Source organism: Cyanistes caeruleus, chromosome 13 (genome assembly GCF_971803275.1).
Source record: "Cyanistes caeruleus chromosome 13, bCyaCae1.hap1.1, whole genome shotgun sequence".
Lineage (NCBI taxonomy): Eukaryota > Metazoa > Chordata > Aves > Passeriformes > Paridae > Cyanistes > Cyanistes caeruleus.
In genome coordinates this window covers 11,131,019-11,145,506 of record NC_141713.1, presented here as the reverse complement: position 1 = coordinate 11,145,506, position 14,488 = coordinate 11,131,019, and the positions used below count along the sequence as shown (strand labels likewise).

The window sequence follows — 14,488 nt, the reverse complement described above, 5'->3', positions numbered from 1 at the left end:
CAGCCTGAGTGCCTATCTTCAAGTCCTAAATACTGTTACATCTGAGTTTTTTCATCAGATTAAAGAAAACCCAGTGTTTCTCTTGTCCAGAGCAATTGTGGGCCCAAACTTTTATAAGAAATTGACTGATTGTGGACATTAAACCACTATCAACCTCTAGGTCAGTTTGTGAGGGAAGACACAAAAAATCAGTCAAAAAGGGCAGTCAAGTAACTTGAAATCACTGATGCCAAATCAAAATCCTTCAAGCTTAGATGTCATGCAAAATAGTCACATTAGAAGGCAACAGACCTTAGCATGTTAGTATACTAGTAAGAATTCAAGAGGAATCATATTAAAAATAGGAAATAAGTTTGTAGCAGAAAACAGAAATGTAGCAAAATATTTAAAAGTGAAAGTCACAGAGAAGTACAACAAGAGTTAGAGTTTTAAACTCCATTGCAGTCTTGCTTGTCTCAGCTAACATATGTCTGGAGAGCTGGAGCTACTCAAAATGTAAAATCAGACACCCTAGAGACTAAATGTCTAGAAGAGATTCTGGTTCTGGATAAATATACCTTTAATCAACATGAAGACATGAGAAATCAAAATCACTAGCCAGCAGTCTGTCTCCATCAGTATGAAGAGCACACTTGGTAGATGCAGAGTGTGTACGCCAGGTGTCGGAACACCAACACTCACCCAGAGGTGCCAAATGCAGACTCATGACCAGTGTCACGAAAAGAGGCTGTGCAAGAAAGCCCAAGGAAAACCCATTAGCAAGCAGGAGGCGTTGGCAAGGCAGCCACAGCTCTGTAGGGCACTTGGACACAGCAGCAAATGGCAGGAGTAGAAAAGACTTTTTCTCACCCATTCACTTCCATTGGCAAGGAGTTATTAAGGCAAAGGGAACAATCATTAAAAGTGACCACGTCCAAAAATAGCTGTTTTCTTGATGAACTCAAGTGAGTAGAATCTTCTACTAAAACTTTGAAGTCTCTGGCTTCACTTGCAACTAATCAAATCTAGCTAATATCTGCATCATTTGTATGGTTTTTTTCAACAGAGAACAGAATTTGTCAAACCCTGAATGCTTTAGCTGTATACAGCAGATGAGCAGGGAAGGGCCAGGGGTTCAGTGTGTCCCAGTTAGCTTGCTTCGAAAATTTTGAAGTGCATTTCTCATCATGGCTTTGAGACACCAGCAATCTATATGAAAAAAACAAAATATTACCTTCCCCTTTCACTGTTTTGAAAGTTGGAGGGAGAAGAAGAGCTGTTGGGGAAGCTGTGGCAAGGGGGTGGTGTAAAGATCATTGGCTTCAGCAGGATGGATGTTATGCACTTGCTAATGCTTTGGGCACCTGATCCCAGCTTACAAAGAGAACACAGAGGCTGTAATCACAAAAGGGAGCACTTTCTTTGAATTTGAGTGCCCTTCATCTCTGTCATCAAACGTATTTTCAGTTTCTTCATTAGATGTACATGAAGCTATTAGTGAAAGGCTCATTTGGTTTTAAAAGGTGTGCTAAGCAATTCTACTTTGGAAAAAATTAACCTGTGAGGCAAATAAATAAATAAACCTGACAAATGTGTTTTCCCATAGCTCTGCAGAACTGCACATCACCTGCTGGCACTTCTGAATTCAGTGTGCTGCATATCTAATTGTTTTTGCTCTCCTGTATTTTGCTTCCCTTTCAAAAGCTTTTCCTCCTTCAACTGGTAAAACATCTTGTGGGCAATTTCTCTGCTTGCAGCCTTGCCTGGTTTGGTTCTCCTTCACAAATATTATAAGGAAATAGAGAATGACTGCCTGGTATGATTTAAGTTCTTTTGTTGCTATTGCATGTGGAGAGACTTATGTTGTAAACCAACTACCACCTGTTTTCTTCTGAAAATGAAAAAGAAGTTTCTTTTTTCTCATAAAATGCATGAAATATCTAATTAATTTGGCTTGTATACACTCATTTACATAATAAATCCTTATAGAACCACATATTGAAATCTTAACCAAAATCCTCAGTGGCCCATTAGGACTTTGTGTATGTTTAATAGGAGCATTTTCATGATTTGGAAAGGGAGGGGGTGTGTAGTGTCATAATGTGATAATAAAGCAAAGAAATCCTGCAATCACTCACACTCAACTTTGGAGTGACAGCTCCTTTGTAGCATTTTGCACTTCCTCTCAGGTCAACTCTTCTCAACTCTTATGACTTTAGTGTTGGTACCATGGAGCTGATCCTCTTGCAGATGGGTTGGGCAATATTGCTTCCAGCATTTATGCATGTATTTCTCCCAGAGGATTTGGAGTTTGACACATGTTGGCCTTAGTAGAGACTAAGAGAGTGTACTCTACCTCCAGCTCTGCAAAATCAACAGGATCTGTTGTGATGGTTTAAAGGCTTGTTGATAAATTTTGAAATCTAGAGTTTTCATTCTTCACTCTTTCACTCTCTATCTCTCAATAATGCACAAATCATGTTTAAAAAAATATTGCTACCTTCTGCTCCATCAAAATATTCCAAACTCTTTCTATACTGTTTCAGCAAAGTATCTGTCATATTAAGAGCTATAAGACATTTATGCCTCAAGTACCATTCTGCCTGGATCGAGAAGGTATCAACAATTTAGTTAACAATTGATCACAAACACAGAAAAAAAATACTGGAGAAAAGCAGTGTGGCACTCAAGGCTGAGCATAGATAGATAGAGTTTAATCATCTCTGGAGCCTCTCTGGGGGCTGTGAAGGATTTTAGAGAAGGCCATATGTGACTGTTAAATTGACTTCAACAAATCAAAATTATCTGTAGCAAAATTTGATTTTTAAATCTATTTTTTAATCCAAAGCACTCAAATTTCAAATAAAACAAGTGAAAAAGGAACCGCCATTTTTAGGACAGTAAGCTGTTTTTTTCATAGGAAGTAACTGCTTCCTACATGTTTTTCTGAAACTGTTACTCACCAATTAAAAAGATTGTAAATAATGAAACATAATCTAACAGTTATGCCAAATTCTCTTGTTCATTTAAATTCTGAGGTGGTGCAGTATTGTGCTGACAAACCTCTTCAAAAAACCACTTTACAAGAAAGATGAGTTTGATTCATTTAAAGTGACTAGATTTCATCAATTCTTTCTCCTTTTTGAGGATAAAAGGGCCTGTGGTTTTTAGCTTTTTTAGCACCAGTTTCTAATTCTCTGAGTTCACCCTCTACTCTTTTTTCCTCTGTGAGTTTCCATGTCTCAGTATTCACTGTGGTGAATGAGGAGTGGCTGAGAGAGCTGGGGGGCTCAACCCAGGAGGCTCAGGGGAGACCTTTTCACTCTACAACCACCTGAGAGGTGGGGGTGGGTCTCTTTTCCCAAATAACAAGTGATAGGATGAGATGAAATGGCCTAAAGCTGCACCAGGAGAGGCTCAGATGGGACATTAGGGAAAACATTCTTCACTGAAAGGGTTGTCAAGCATTTGAACAGGCTGTCCAGGCAAGTGCTGGAGTTACCATCCCTGAAGGTATAAAAATGTCATGTACATGTGTCACTTAGGGACATGGTTCAGCTGTGGCCTTGGCAGTGCTGAGTTAATGGACAGACTCAATGATCTCAGAGGTCTTTTCCAATATAAACAGCTCTATGATTCCATGGTTCCATCCTAATTTAATTCCAACAAGGTAACTGGTTAATTATGTATTTCTAACCAAACACTTGTGCAATTTTAGAGGAGAATTTTTCCCAAGGTGGTCATAAGCTGCAAAGATAGTTAGCACTAGGCAATTACCATTTTGAAGAATAGATGTTGTCACCATTAAAAGTGGGTATTTAGAACATATAGTAGCAGTGTCACATTCATCACAGCATCTAAGAGACAGGATGCTTAAATGCAGTGAGAAGGCTGTTAATGCAGAAATGTTTTAAAACTGCCATCAGATCTCTTGTAGTCAATACTGGTACTTTACATAAAAATTGCCTGCACTGATGATAAGGTAACTTCTCTGAGCTCGAATCATTGGAGAACAATCAAATATGATAAATGATTGCCAGCTGCTGCCATTTTCAAAGTAGAGACAAAGAGCTGAGACAATACAGCTAAGACAATTTATAGGAACTTCAAAGGAGCAACCCCTTCAAGTATTGTATCATCCCTGACACTCAGTCAGTGTAAATGATACCTGATTTTTATAGGCAGTAACAGGTTTATTTTCAATACATCCAAAACCTTCTCTCTATATTTAGTAGACACCATCTATATTGAAAAACAGCATTATATATCTAACTTGCTCATAATTATTATGTAGAACACTTATTATGGAGACTGCCATAAAATATTATCAGACCATCTGTAGTGAGCAATTGCAGTTTTTGGTGACTTTATCATGGTCAAGGGTGCAGAGCACTGTTACAAAATTATGCCTGACTGAGCTTCAAATCCAATGCATTAGCAGAGCAGGTACATAGGATATTTTTTTATTTTATAATAAAAAGTTGTTATAAACATTGCATGCTTTTATATTCAGGAAATTTCCATGAGCTTACATGCAGCAGGGGCAAAAATACACCTAGGGTTTTTTTTAGAAGAAAGGAAACACCTGTTTGGGGACCAATTAAAAACTTCATAGAACTATCAGTCCTAATTACTAAATAGCTACAGGATTCTCATTTAAGCAAAATCAACCATACTTGAAAACTAAACTTAGAATGTAAATGATGCAATCATTCGTAATTCATTCTGCCAAGCACACAAAAGCAGAGCCTGCAGTAGGCTGTTTTTAAATCTTTTGTGCAGATTAATTCAACCAATACTAGATTTTTGAAAAGCTGTTAAGGAGAAACAGATCCTCTAAGGGTACTATTTTTTATCTAGGATTATATTACCAATCTTAAACATGAATACATCTGCTTTAGAAGAAAGACTTAGCAGAAAATGTAAAGTTTTTAGCAGTCTCTCTTTGAGAAGAGTAATCTACATTTCCTGCTCAACAGAAATATTAGCTGCTCATTAAAGAATGTTGTATGGCCATTTGCAAGACTCAGACTTGCTTGTAACTATTCAGTTAAATCTTAAATCTGGCAGTAGGTAATGTCTACTGCCCATACATTAGTGGAATCAATGATCCAAGGTAATCCAAGGATAATTTCTCAGGCAAGCTAACTGAGGGCAAGACCTCAAGATCTCAAGTACAGCTACAGCTCTCCTGGGGACAAAAAGAAGACTTTAAATATCAATCCTTGATTTGCAGGTCTCAGCCCTTTTCCAGGCTAGAATGACCACACAAATTAGTTGTCCAAGCTCAGGTTACTGTTGCTGTTACCCTTATCAATGGAAATTCACTAGAAGAGGTGAATATCAGCTCATCTTATGCGGCATTTTCATGTGAAATCACATTCTGCACACAAAAAAATACCAACCCCTGCACACATAAATATTATCCCCAGTGAAAGTTAGTTACTTAGTACAACACATTCCAAAGCAACAACTTATAGTTGTTTAGACAATAGCAACAACAATAATAACCATATAGGTTTATTGTGTTATTCACTTATCAAAGTGCAAATTTTAGCTGAAGCTGAGAAGTTCATTCTATGGTGTTTCTGTGTACCTGTACTAAATACTTTGTAAGCTACTATTAATCCTATGAGTAGCTTGGCAAATAATTCGTAGTGTAAATTATATTTATAAAATTTAGTTTGCCATTGCTTGAACTGATTGTGAGATCCTTTTTGCCATCACTTACTCTTTATCAGTTATTGTGGAGAGAAAAACTGAGCCTACTTATTAATCACAAATTCTTTGCTGATGTTGTCTATGTATAGAAATATAGTGTATTCCTGTATATATAATAATTTTATGTTCTATTTCTGTGATCTATCACTTCAGAAAATATTATTAAATTCCCTGTGCCTTAACCTTTCTTTGACAACAAATATTACATAACTTCAAAATCACTTTCCACAGCCAGCCCTAGCAATCAAACACTGTACAGTATAACTTCTCACTAATTTCTGTCTTACTCTACAGGACTTACAGTTTCATGAAACCAATAAAATTCCTGTGGATTCTGCACTGTCTCACCACTGGGACTCTGTTTCTCCCATGGGGAGAGTGTCCAACCATGGGGTCTGTGCTGGGCTGGCAGTCTCAGTGATCCATAGGGATCCAACTACATAGGATCCATAGGATCACTATAGCACTCACAGGGATGCCTGGGTACGTACTATCCTGAAAAACCTCTTCACCATTAAAACTGATTTAGGGCCTTCTGCTAACTCTTGTTTACTCCTGATTGTTCAGCTTCAGTCTGGTATACCATGTATTGCTTCCCCCTTCTTGTTCCCTCTGGTAGATCATATTAAATGGGGCTTCCTGTCACTGTGTATTGCATTGTGTACATTCTGTCACTGAGTGAGATGGTCACTGTGTGCCTACATCTTTGGTTGAACATAGGTTGAAATTATAGCAAACCATGGATTCTTGTCCTTTCTGTCATACTGAATATTAACACAAGCTTTTACTTGAATTGAAGTTCATGAAGAATTGAATTCCCTAAGGCCGAGACTTTTCATTTAACACTTATTACTTCAACAAACACAGTGCATTTGCATTTGTAGGGCAGAAAAATAAATGGAACTTAATCCTATATTTTGAAAAATACAATATATATAGTCCCATAAAAGAATATATAAAAAATATATATAATCACATATTTTGAAAATCTGCAATTTATTTTAACTCTCTTACTGATCATCTTGGATTTCATTAAAGAATGATGGCATAAAAAGATAGGAAGCCACAGTACAGTATTCTTTCATAATTTGAAAATATAACATTACAGGTAATCGAATATAATTGTCCAGAGATTTAAAGAAGTGTTTCCACAGACAATAATTTATGTAACAAGAAAGAAAACCCCATTGTCCACTTAGAAGGGTTAAAGGTGAGGAAGTGGGAATACAAGTTATACTATGCAATCAAATTCTTAACATAATTGCATTTGAGTTTTGTGCACAAAAACCACATTAAAACATGTTCTAAGGGTAGTATTTACTTTAAAGAAATCTTTCTGCACATGTATTAGGAAACATGAAAGAAACTATGTAAAAGTTCAAGCCTTCAGCATGTTTAACCATTTATGAGTAGTTTATGAATATTTTATTAACTATTGCTTGAAAGAACAACAAAAGTGCTGCTTGTCAATTCAGAGGAAGTAAGTGATCTTTAGTTTAATGATTTAACACATATAAGCTTTATGAAATGTGCTTGTTGCTATGGTACACAAGCATTTCTCTGACAGAATAGATAGGAAGGTAACAGGATGCACATGGCATTCATTTGCATGAAGGATATCATTCCTTTTGGATAATTTTGACTCTAACTTTTTTCCTCTATAGGCTTAGTTTCCTCCCTTTACTCTTTTTTACTGAATAGTATTTGCTTTTTGAAAAAATGCATCCAGCAATTGAATCAGCCCCTTTCTGAAAGTGAACAAACTCGTGATGCACTTTTTTAAGGTATCTCTTGCCTTTACAGTAGTTGAACTGTGAAATATTTTGAAAGATTCTGAAAAAATATTGTTATTTCTGCCAGTGGGAAGTGTTTCATGGATGCAAGAGCTGTACTGAAAATTGAGCTCAAATTCCTACTATATAGGGTATTTTTACCTCTTTGTATATCAAACACTATACAATATAACTTCTCCCTAATTTCTATCTTATTCTACAGGATATACACTTTCATGAACCATTCATAATAATAATAACTAACTGTGAAACTGTGGTTGTTATTTTGTCTATGATTGTTTTAAAATGTCAGGTAAGTGTAACAGAATGTGCTGTTTGTGAAGATTCTGAAACAAATTCTTAGTAAAAGAGGCACAACTGAAACATCAAATCATTGGTATGACTAACACTAAAATCTGATTGGAATCTGAGATATCATATTGATAGGAAACTATGAGAGAAACCAAAGAGAAGAAGCTGGGGATATAATAGATGAATGTGTTAGCTAGGACATGGAATTACAGAGAATGATATTTGCAACACTGAAATGGCAAGTGTAGCTAGAAAGTTCAAGAGAATGTGTCTTTCCTGATGCCAATAAGGAAAAGCAATGAGGGAATACATGTTTAAATTACTGGCCTAAGAAATCTGCCATTCTCACTTAAAAGTATGTAGATCTTAAGAGTTTCTACTTAGAGATTAGATTGTCTGTGGGACAGTGGTTAAAGCAGAGGAGGTTTTGATTGGTTTGTATTACTATAAAGACAAAAAACATAGGCAGTGCAAAAACAAGGTCAGCCAAATTTTGCAGGAAAAAGATCACATCAAAAATCACACACAGTATAAAACAATTATAGTACCACCAATAGGAGTCCAGGTAGGAGGTCTGAGACAGCGACATGAAGATTAATTCAGTGCATCTCCAATTGAGAGAAAGAAAATAACAAAAAAACTTTTTGGAGATGAGTCATGAGGCAAAACTAAGGACTCCATATTCCTCTGCAATAAACACAAAAAAAAAAAAAAAAAAAAAAAAAAAAAAGTGAGAATTCAAAGGAATAAGAGGATATCTGCCATATGACTTGAATTGCTTCACAAGCTCTTGATTTAAATGCTCTGCAGGAAAAAAAGGCTGCTATATTTGCAATTGAGTTATTAGATCACAAACCAATTCAATTTCAGCTGAATCATGGGACCAGATGCAATATGAGCTTCAGAAATATTGATAATATTACAAATATTACACTAGAGAAATGTAGCTGAGAGCTGGTGATATTCAGGATATGTACTGTGAGTCCTGTAAGCAAAAATAAGCTGTTAATAAGAAATCTGTGAAACAAGCAACATTATCTCTCAGTATCTGTAACAGCTGACAGACAGAAATACCTTGCTGAGCAACAGTGTCGCATAAAGAGCAATTTGCCCAACAAGTGCCATCAACAGTGCTTGGAACTGAAATAGCGAGGACAGCAGCATTGATAGGGATCATCCTCTTCCAGCAGCCCTAGGAAAACAATTGAAGAAGAAATAGGTATATCTCCAAAGGGGCTGTTACGTGTCAGAACAGCACGGTATGGATCTGCCTCCAAACAGTGCTGACAAAGTCTTTTGGTAAACTAGACATTGGCATTGGCTCAGAAACTCTTAATAGTGAAGAACAACATTTCTCACAAACAGCTTCTGAGGGTTCTTGCCTGCTTTGCCAACATCCTGGAGTGCCTATATTGTGTTAAATTATACAAGCTCTCCTGTCACCTGACAAAGTCTTCTGCAGCCTGTGGTGAGTACCTCCAAAGCCAAGTAGCTATGGATGCTTCCAGGAAGCATTCTAATTTACGCTGAACTTGGTGTAAACTGAACGAGGCATTAAGATCAGAGAAGATAATAGCTTTTATTTTAGGAAATTGCAAGGGCAAGGAAAAAGTAATGCAGTGCTATGACATCAAATTACAGTGACTGCTAACTAAGAAAAGGGAACACACAAGGCTGAGTGGAGGAAAGCTGGTAATCAGCTTCCCTACTTTGGACAAGTTCTTTGTCCATCCAAACCTTAAGAAAGCTACCAGGAGAAGTAGCACCACAAGAGTCAAAACCACCTTAACTCTCTGGGCTTAGTTCCCTTTCTTGTTAGTGATTCACTTCCACATTCCCATATCCAGGACCAGTGTCCTCCACCTGCAAAACAAGGTTCCTCCTGCCTCTCTCGCTGGAGCACTGTTGAACTCCATGTGGAAATACATGTTGGCTGAGAAGTATGAGCAGTGCTTTAGCCTTCTGGTTCTTACCTGAGAGGAGACTCTGATCTAATTCCTGCTTTAGTCAATGTTATTTGTTCATATTGAAAAAAGTATTTGCAGGAAAATAATCTTCTATTCTCATTCCTTGCACCCCCAAATAACAACTTCGTATATGGCAATGAGAGTTCAAATTCACTCAGGCAGAGAAGAGAATGAGACCTGAATCCCCTTCATGCTTCAGAATTTACCTAGCCTCTAAGATACTAGAAAAGGGAAGACTGATGAAAGTGACCCATTTGTGAATCTTTTCCTGAAAAGACACCAAAAAACTATTCAGCAAAGATAATCCAAATCTGTCAAGTATTTGAGGGGACTGAGTAAAACTGCATCTTAGTTGAATTTAGTGCACAGAAAAAAAAAAATCACCTACCATTTATCTACAATTTTGTTCAAAGGGAACTAAGCATAAATTCCAGGCAATTTAATAACTGATTTATAAGACAGACACATCCTCACAACTTCAAGCAGATATTGTCAAGAAGCAAAAGAGGGGGAGCATTCTCTTTTCCAGTAATGAATGTTCAACTGAGATCATGTGTGGTACAGAAAGGGAAGTGCAAAGAGTACAGTGATTGACAGTGAATAGAGATTTCTGCCCCATGTGGTCACAGTGTAATTGTACAAAGGAGACTGTAGGATACAAATACACAGGCTGACCTGGCTCCAGGACATTCACACAAGTATTGTAATCAGAAAACTGAAAGGTGCTACTGTCTGCCAAAGCGCCCTGTTCAGGCAGTGTTGCACTGCAGTGAAATGGGATGATTTCTTGCCAAACGGGCATTTCAGCATAAGAAATTTGACCGCTGTACCCTCAATGCCTTCTGCAGAGTCAGTGGGAAAGGCAGCCAAGAGCTGGGTGGTGATGGCAGGATGGACAGAAAAGGACCCCTGTGGCACTGCTGGACTGTCACAACACACAGAAGTTGTAACAACCTGCGCTGGAGCTGCTTTGCTCCGAACAGGATTGGCTCTGATGGCCCCGCCAGCCCATCTGGCCATTCCATCACTGTCCTCCTCCACAGGACAGGGGACACAATGAGGGGAAATGTCATGGATCGAGATAAAATCAAGAAGATCAGTTACCAGCTACCGCCAAAGACAAAACTTGATTTGGGAAAAATTAATTTAATTTATTGGCAACTTAAAACAGAAACAAAGTCAAAAAATACTCCGTCGTCGTCATCCCCGCCTTTCCCCTTCATTGCCTCACCCTGATCCTTCTACCTCCTCCAGCCCGGAGCTTCTGTGAGGGGCTCAGCCCTGCCCGGGGGACCTCTGGAACCCGCCGGGAATGGCCGAGTCCAGCCGGGAATGGCCGAGTCCAGCCGGGAATGGCCGAGTCCGGCCGGGCCAGCCCCGCAGCCGGTGAGGGACGGAGCAAGGTGCGCAAGGCAGCCGGACAAGGTGAGCACGGCCGGGGCAGGGCCGAGAGGTGCCAGGTGAGGGAGCCGGGCTGCTTCCCACCTCGGCGGCCACCAGAGCGCTGCCGCCAGGTCAGTCCTTCTGGCTGCGTCCGGTTCATGGTCACGGTGACAAAGAAATCAGATACAGTTGCAAAAGAATGGCCAACAGTGAGTCTGCTCCCAAAATCAAAGACACAACAGGGACCCCGAGCGCTTCAGCTCGCTCGGAAAAGTAGGAAGAAATGCGGTTTGGAAACCTGAAAAATTCCACCAAGAATTAAAGCTGCAAAAATACTGAGGGCAAATCCCCCGGCAGGCAATCCCCCAGTGTCAGACTGACCCAGCACACAGGTTTTCATGGCAGAGTGAGAGAAGGCTCAGAGGCTCAGAAGGGCTGCGGGACAGGCTGTCCCTCAGGTGGGCTCCGGCTGGCGGCAGGGCCCAGAAGAGCAAGTGACAAAGTCTGTGGCACTGGACCCGCACCTGCCATTGACAGAAAAAGAAGGTAAGAGGATTTCAGAGAAGATACCAAAGTCAGCTCCCCTGCTCATGGCTGTAAGCCAAGCTGCTGTAGCAGAATCTGAAAAACAAAATTTGCGTTACAGGACTGTGAGCAAACCTCCCCCCCAGTATATAATAGTGTCCTCATCCCCACACAAGTATCACTTTCCCCTGTAGCAAACCTATTCCTTATTTGTAGAGGAGCGTGTACCTGGAGAAGAGTGTGATGTTTTTCTTAATGGATTATGCTTGAAGATAAACTGAAAAATAGTTTCTCATCTATATGCTTTAGTTTCCATTATTTTCCAAAGAGAATATCTGGTTTCTCAACTCAGGTTAGGACTAACCAAATGATTTTTATTTTTCAGTAAAAATGAGAGTAACACATCCAGATTAGACATTAGGTTGCAACTCCACGAATGCTGGTCTTCAATAAACAATAGCAAAAAACCCCAAAACAACCAAACCCAGAGGCTTTAAAGAAATGAGCTTACATTTATTTTATTTTTATTTTTTTTTCAAAATCAAATCCAGCTATCTCTGGTGTTGGATGTGAGGGAGTCCTAAAAAGTTAGCGATGCAAAATCTTCAACAATACAAACCCAAACAGAAAGATTTCCGTTTCATAACAAAGTCAAAAACTGGAGTTTTGTTGGAGAACATGGGGAGTGACCCTGAGCTGTCTGCTCTAACTCTGCTGCAGGTGTTAACGAGGAGCGGAGGCACTCTCCAAACTGCGGTTCCCGGCTCGGACGGGACCTGGCAGTCCCCGGGAACCAGGTGAGTCCATGGAATCAGCCCGTATGCCACGGGAAAGTTCGCCGGGGTGCAAAGCAGAAAAAGTACAAGAGTTACTGGGCAGAGGACAGTGTCTGCCTGCCACCTTTACCCGCAGCTGAGTCAAACGACTTCTGCATCGATTGCTGAGGAGCGTTCGCAGCGCAGCTGGGGCCGGGCGGGAGGTGGCCGGGGCTGTTGCCCTCCTGGGATAGGGGAGAGCAGCCGGGGGCAGCGGGGGCCGCGGGCAGGTGCGCGGGGCGGGCGGGGCGGCCCGCGGACAATGGGCGGGGGCGGGCGCAGGTGCGGGGCGGGGCGGCGGGGCGGGGTGCGGAGCGCGGCCGTGCGGGGCGGGGCGGGCCGGGCTCCAGCCGCTCCGCCGAGTCCGCTGCGCCGCCAGCCGCGCCCGGAGCCGCGCAGTCCCCGCCGGCGCTGCCGCACCCGCGTAAGTCCGTCCCTCCGTCCCTCCGGGCGCCGCGGCAGCGGCTCCGGCCGCGCCTGCCCGCGGTGCCGCTGCCCGGCGCGGAGCGGCGGTGCCGGGGGATGCCGGGCGCTGCGCGGGGCTGCGCCGGGCGGGTCTCGCCGCCCGCCCATTGTCTCCGGCGCCCCGAGCCTGGGGGCGAGGTGGGGCCGGGCTGGGCCGGGGCTGAGGTGGGGCGGCTGGGAGCCTCTGCCGGGGAGATTCCGCGGGGGTTTGAGCGAGCCCCGAACCGAGGGGCTGCCGCCGGGGCTGCGTGTGTCTGTCCGCCCGGCACTTGGGGCGATTGCGAGCTCGGCACTGCCGGGGCTGCCGTTCCCGTTAATTCTTCTCAGGTGTTCTTTCCAGTTTTGCTCCTAGCTGGAGCCTTAGACCTTTTTACTCGTCGAGTAAGGAAAGGTTTATTTGTTTTAAACGATGTTATCTCTTCTCGGTTGTCTTCAATAGAAGCGGCCGTGCTGTTACAGGTCTCCTTCTGCAGCATTCATGAATCCCCTTTGCCATCATAAGACATGTGCATCTTGAGTAATCCGTGAGATGTATGAGGCGAATGAATGCTCTCTGACAGGGACTCGCCGAGCACAGGCACCTGCGAGCATCCTTTCCTCATACAAGTCTGTGTCCTGATCACTTTGTTTGCTGCACCCACAAAGGTGTATTTCTTTAGCTGCGCAGGGTAGCAATGATGAAAAATACCTGATGTAAGAAGTGGTACGACTCGTGACAGCAAGCTGCTTGTGTGCATCAAGTGGTGCTGGGTGCTAATCTCAGTGGACCGACCAAATGTACGTGCCTGCCTTGAATGCTTTTTGTTTGATGATCCTTGGTGGACTTGCTAAGTGCATTAGTCTTTTGAGGCTTAGAGTTTTCTAGCCCCCGGGAGCAGCACATTCTGTGAACACCTCTGTCTAACGTGGAGTTTGATTTCAAAGGGAAGCCCATGATGTGGAACTGGCGTTGTGATGATGGAAACTTACTATATATTTTCCTTAAAGTAAGAAGAAACCTTATAGCAGTTTTAAAAATAAAATACAAGTTTTTTGCAGGAATAAAATGCTTGCATTATCACTCAATATAGCCATTTAGTCCCTCTCTACAACAGTAGCAATTTGTTTTAATTTTCTATTTTTATTTCTCTCTTTGTAATTATTTTCTCTTGAGTCAGTTCGTTTTCTTTCCTGTCACTGTAGATGTTGGTCCCTGATCCAGTTCTTAACAGCATTTGTAGCTACAGTTCAGTTTATGCCCTCATCTCAAGAAAAAGGAAAAAACCTCAATCTTATAGGCAGCGCCCCTATTAATTTCACAACTTCGAATCTAAGATTTTCTTTTCCGTTTATTGTTTGTTTGTGTTCTCTTTCAAATGTTATTAAAACTTGGCCCGTTTCAGGCAGGTCTTGATTGAGAAAGTGATAGAGAAATAGACTGGCTCCCTTTAATGATCATTTTGATTACTGCCATTGTGTTCTCCAGTCACAGTGTGATGTGAGTTCTAAGTCTCTCCATCTCGTTTCCCCTTCTCCCCTTGTATTATTTCTCTTCACCTAAATATTTAGC

General features: G+C 41.3%; 1 protein-coding gene across 32 annotated transcripts in view; it reads left to right on the top strand.

The window, feature by feature from the left end:
* The window catches only part of SEMA6D (semaphorin 6D), a 227,490-nt gene that overhangs the window by 4,100 nt on the left and 208,902 nt on the right, over positions 1–14,488 (top strand). For 21 of the 32 annotated variants that reach the window (XM_086848387.1, XM_086848358.1, XM_086848378.1 and 18 more), the window contains exon 1: positions 12,780–12,898. The exons of 3 other annotated variants lie outside the window; for them this stretch is intronic. The gene's annotated coding sequence lies outside the window, so the exon portion shown is untranslated. Of the gene's footprint in view, positions 1–5,994; positions 6,184–11,096; positions 11,681–12,379; positions 12,457–12,779; positions 12,899–14,488 lie in introns of those variants that run through there. 8 more of the 32 variants (XM_086848361.1, XM_086848337.1, XM_086848342.1 and 5 more) reach the window with 5 other exon arrangements.